Source organism: Clavelina lepadiformis, chromosome 3, assembly GCF_947623445.1.
Source record: "Clavelina lepadiformis chromosome 3, kaClaLepa1.1, whole genome shotgun sequence".
Classification (NCBI taxonomy): domain Eukaryota; kingdom Metazoa; phylum Chordata; class Ascidiacea; order Aplousobranchia; family Clavelinidae; genus Clavelina; species Clavelina lepadiformis.
In genome coordinates, this window is record NC_135242.1 from 14,972,401 (window position 1) to 14,978,177 (window position 5,777).

Sequence of the window (5,777 nt, forward strand, 5' to 3'; positions counted from 1 at the left end):
CACGATGTACAGAGTTTTAAACGTTATGATTATGAGTGGTTCCTCATCATTTTCATGTAACGAATTTATTCTATTGCTTACCCTACCGTGTAGGAATGGATCGTTGAATGTAAATAAAAACAGTTGCCCACTCTAGATTTACACAAGTAGGATTTACAATTAACGGAAGATACATATAAGTTACAATTTATTGAAATTCAAGAATGTTGGTTTCGTTTTCCATCAGTTGTTCAACCATTTTTATAACACAGATCTCGACACATCCTTTCAGTTTTTCCTGCTTACACACTCAACCAAAAAGCGTGTAAGGAACGCTATAGAAATAAAGGGTACCATTAGTCATATATATACAAAAAACGAGCATGAATACGTTGGGAAGTGTTAGTAGCAAAAAAATAGAATATAAAAAGAATTATCTGAAAGAAGATAGCGAAAACATCAAGCCGCATTTATGCGCTTGTGAACAAGATTTAGTTGTTTTGTTTGAATAACATGGTAGCCTAAAAAAGTTTCGGAAAAGAATTATTTAGAAATTTTAGGGCTGTTGGTTAAATGTTGATTTTTTTGTTCACAGTGTAGCTAATTCACCACGCTGTAGCACAGATATATTAAGGTATTTTCCCGTGAAACTTCTTTTCAGCCAATTATCTTACGTTGGGATAAATGTGATCTCATTCGTTTCCTGATTGTGATTTTATTTGAAACGAATGTATGAAATTCAATGGCAAGATAATTTTGACTTTAGTTTTTTTCAAAATAAGACACTGCAAGTCATCGCTGGCCAGTAACATTAGAAAGCACTGCCTAATAATATTTCCTGGTTTAATACACAGTATTTGAACTTAAGTTTACATAATGTAAACAAACATTTAAAACTCTGAAGGAAAAAAGGCTGTTTATTTCACTTGATTGTGTGAATGGTAGTAAGCGTTTGTTGCGATTGCGAGTCTAGCAGCGCCAACCATTCGGGAACGAGCAACACCTCACTCCACTGAAAAACATTCGACTCCTTTTTTTACTCTTAAATGCGTTCGTGATGATATATGTATCAGTTTGTGATGTGTTACTTCTAGCTTGAATATATAACTTACTACCTACACTTCAACACTAAATATTAATATTCTATATGCCCAAATATACTATTTCCATACGATGCCTATAGTGCTATCACATGCAGTTCTATTGCGAGCATATTTTTTTTGAAATGCCCGAGGGGCGAGATAGTGTGCTAATTGTCACAATCAGCCCTTATTCCTACGGAATTCTCTTGCAGATCTAATGATATTATAAGGTCATTAGTGTTTTATTTCGTGTGTTTAACAATAAGCCCTGTGCTATATTTTGGTCGTGTTTAGTATACGCGACCCAATTTTGATTGCAGCGCTTAATGCGTTAATTAATCAATAGTTCAGTCTAATAATAGCAGTCTGGTATTAACAGTCTACTGAATGCAGCTCTCTTCTGTACTCTGAAAACAATAACCGTTTCGTTGAGAATCAATAATTAATATACCGTATTTTCTTGAATAGAAACCGCTCTTGAATAGAAGCTGCCCTCGAATAGAAACCGCACGGTTTGATTAAAAATAAACAATAGAAGCCGCCCTCGCATAGAAGCAGCAGAAGAAAATGCTGAAATCGCTTCGGTGTAATATAAAGGCTGTCATTGAGAGCTTGAACATGCGAAAAACAGCAGTTGTCACATTACAGTAGTGATCGGATAGTAATAGAATAAAACCTTTTTGTCAAAAGAGAGCGCAGAATTTTATTGTCACCTAATCAACACTACCGGTACTTCATGTAATAAAAATAGAAGCCGCCCTCGACTAGAATCCGCACAAAACGTTCAAAAATAAAAAAATAGTAGCCGCGGTTTCTATTCAAGAAAATACCGTATCAATATTCAAAACATTGACAGTGTAATTGTGGTACTGTGATGCTCAACTAGGCTATCGGGTTTAATGAAGGCGCTATCAATGGAGTCAGACTAACGAACAATCGATCAAGCAATAATTAACAACAACACCCCTTAGTACAGTCTGTGATCACCACGATTGAAAAGGTTCTTGTGGAATGATTTGTGAAACCGGCCATTGTTTGTGTGTGGAGATCGTTGTTGCCATGTTGAGCTAAATGGATTTGGTTGGTTTGATGGATTATGAGTTATGACTTATGACTGTTGAAGTTATGATTGTTTCGTCCAGAACTTTTTGTTGCATTGTTTGCGTTAGATTGTATGTTGCAAAGTGGTTTAGAGTTTTGACAATTGGATTTGTTGTATTCGCGGTTGTATAAGATGGGTGAGAAACCTGTATTTGTAATAGTAAGAGAAAGGTTGTGTGTAGAAGTTTTAGGTCGTTTAAGCAGCAAGACTTCATGTGCTTTGTTTGCAAGATTTTGGAGTCTGTCGTGTTCCACGCTGGCTTAAGCAATCGCCACGTCTGGGGGCAACGCTTTAAATTTAGTACGAATAAGTTCAATCACTGAATGGGTAAGATGTCCTGACCTACTGCACTACCACTACCTACCGCTAAAAAGTAACGATTAGTTTGAGAAGTGATGCGGTAGAGAGAACATTTGTGTTCAAGATGATAAATCCACGCTTCAAGATTGAATTTCCAAAAGGATGGAAATTTAATTTGTGAAAACAAATCGGTTCGCAAAGTATTGTCTTGTGGCAGCGCACTTGCCGGTGAAGTATTATTAACACCCAGACCAGAGGGGCCGGGGTGTCATTGTCTATCTGTCTATCTTTTAGTGCGTTTGTGAGCCTCCATATTGTGCCCTCTCTTAGCCACAGAAACGGGATTCTGATCACTAGGATGGAGGATCACTATTGTACTGTTTTCTTTAAACATCCATTTGTTTTGCACGTAAGATATTCATTATCATTTTAATCTAACCGTGTCACTTTATATATTTATTTCAGCTATTAATATACGTCTTTTAATGTTAGGGAACATGTCCTCTACACCTTCCAACAGTGTAGTTGTTTCATTGTTTGTGTTATTTTGGCCTTAAATTCGTTAAACTTAGGATTTATTTTGTGGGTTTGGTGGCCATGCTAATCTACCATCTTATAGTAGCCTACAATCGTTTTAATGCTATCTTGTATGTTTTAAGCGCTTGGGCTTTGACTCTTTTTCCTGCTCTTTAGTTGTCCGTGAGCATGTGTTTTTTGTGCTATAACTACAACGGTTATCATCGTAACTTTTGCTCCACACAGTAAACGGAAAAAAATAAATTATACAATACAATTTCTGGTAGAGTCTGAGGAAGGGTCACCGTGTTATTCTGACATAGTAGTCGGCCTATATGAATCGACACGTAAAAACGCAAAGTTGGATGTTTGCTAATATGATATCACGACTTAGTTTTGCCTAGCACAGAAGTAATGTTTCGTTGTGTCGGCAAAGGTCTTGACATTTATTGTTATGACAAATGTTGTTACATTATGACAAAATTGTTCACAAAAGAACCCGAAACAAATATAAACTAACGACAAAAATATTTTATTTCGAAATACAGTACGATGTAAAAAAAAGATAACCTAAATTAATAAAATATAAGCTGAGGAGCATGCATCACAACCTAGGGTTGCGGTTAGTTGTGTGAAAAAGTGAAAAATAAATTAACCAGTTAACAAAACAACCAAATTAGAGGAATAGAACTGGCAGGATCGGCCACAAGGATTGAAACACGTTGGGATCTGTCACCGAAATGAAGACACCTATTTGACTTAGGCCTATAAGGGTATCTTAACTTAATTTACCTGACAAATTATCTGACTCTATTGTTGCGTGCGGTTAGAATATACTAACTGTTTGTCGGCCGAAAGGTTTTAATATTACAACAGAAATAACTTAGTTTACTAGAAAAGGTTTTTATTACAGGTGTTGTACACTTTCTCAATAATACGAATAACCAAGAACATAAGAAATACTACTGTTTACAAGATGTCTCTTGAGTTGCAATCACCATGGCTAGCTAATCCAACTCGTCTGTTGACTTTGGTGATTCACTCAACTAACTCTCTGCTCGCTGGTAGAAGTGCGAGTTTTAATAACTTGAAAGCGATGGGAGTTAAAATGTTTGACATGAGTAGCATGTGCAGCGAGCAAAACGGTGTTTAGACAATGTGAGATACACATACCTAAAACTGACACATTGAGACATGGATAAATAATTAATTAATCAGTGTTGAGTTTAAGAAGCGGACATTTCCAATAGCGACTTCTTATCACTATAGATGTTGGAAAATAACCTGGGGGCGTACTAAAAGGAGCGTACATTTTAATAGGCGGAAAGTAGACGAATGGGGTGAAAAAACAAATTCATAAACTTCGATGAATAACTAGAAAACACTTTTGCAAGAAATGATGTAATAGTATTAAAAAATACTACCCAGACCTCTGCAGATCGGTCACTTCTTCTCAGATTACTTCTTACTTTAGTAGTTTACAATGTTCTATTTTCTACTTCTTCCTCATATAGTTTTGAAAGGCAATACTTATACTCGTAGTTGAGTAGGCTACAGTAGATTTTGTCGGGGGTAATCGCATTTCTACAGTAAGTTATGTGGTGTAATGAACGTGAATGTATTTTGCGCTATTTGACATATAAGTTAACAGTAGCACCCATCAATGTTGCAAGCCGGCTTTGTGGCTATCATTCCTTTGTCGAGCGAGATGGATGGTAAAGTTGAAGCTGTTTCGCGGCTATTCTTCGATACTGAAAAATCTCACCTTAAAGCGTGAAAAAATTGGTTGGTTTGATAGTTATCCTAGTAATGAATTACATACGGTCAGATAAACACATTTTAATTTCCAGTTGTTTCCAGAATAGAACGTCTGAGCTAAAAAAAACAACAACATATACGTGGTCACTACAAATTACTACATCTTTCACTGTTGAAAATTTTAGGTGTGTCAAGACAGAGATACGATACTTTTAAAAATACAATTTTCTTGAGGGTAAATAGCTACGCAAGCAATAACTGTGACCGTTACGTCAAATTGGCTACTTTGACCACTACTGCCAATATGAATTGATGTTGTTGTTTGAGTTGGGATTTTATCTGTGGAATTTGCTTGACACCGTAACTTCATCGCAAAGTCAAATTAGGTAGGCCTACATATTTAGCAATAAAATCATGATATAATACATGAGTATGACAAAAGGCCAGTTTACACTGAGTGCGAGCGAAGCAAGCCATACGAAATTTCTCTTTGGCTTCCAGCGATCTTTGCTTGTGATATCACGTGTCTGCATCAATGAACTCCACTCGACTTGAATTCCATGAAGGCTACATGTACTTGTAGACGGTAGGATAAAACTATAAAGCAGTAGGATAAAACTTAAATTAAAACTTCATTCAAACTTGTAAAATATAGTAGGCCTACATTCCGGCAGCACAAGCATTTCTATAGCACGCCCAATAATAATTAATTATATGTGAGAAATGTGCCCAGAAGTCCAAAAATTTAAAAGGCTATGTCATGTGGCATGACTGCGTGACGCTAAACGCCACTTCAACTGACTGACTTTGGGTACAAAGAAGCCGCCATAAAAAAAAACGGTAAAAGTGTGAAACCCAACTCTTAATAACTAAGTTGCAGGCAGACGTGGGTTCTTTGACGTCGTTGTAGCAAAGAATGCCGAACTTTGCTAGGTCACCGGTGCAGTAATCTCTCGTTAACAGATTACGTGTCTGCGTCGATAAACTCCGCTTGACCTGATTTTCATGAAGGCTACTTGTCCATCTCTACCAGCACTAAT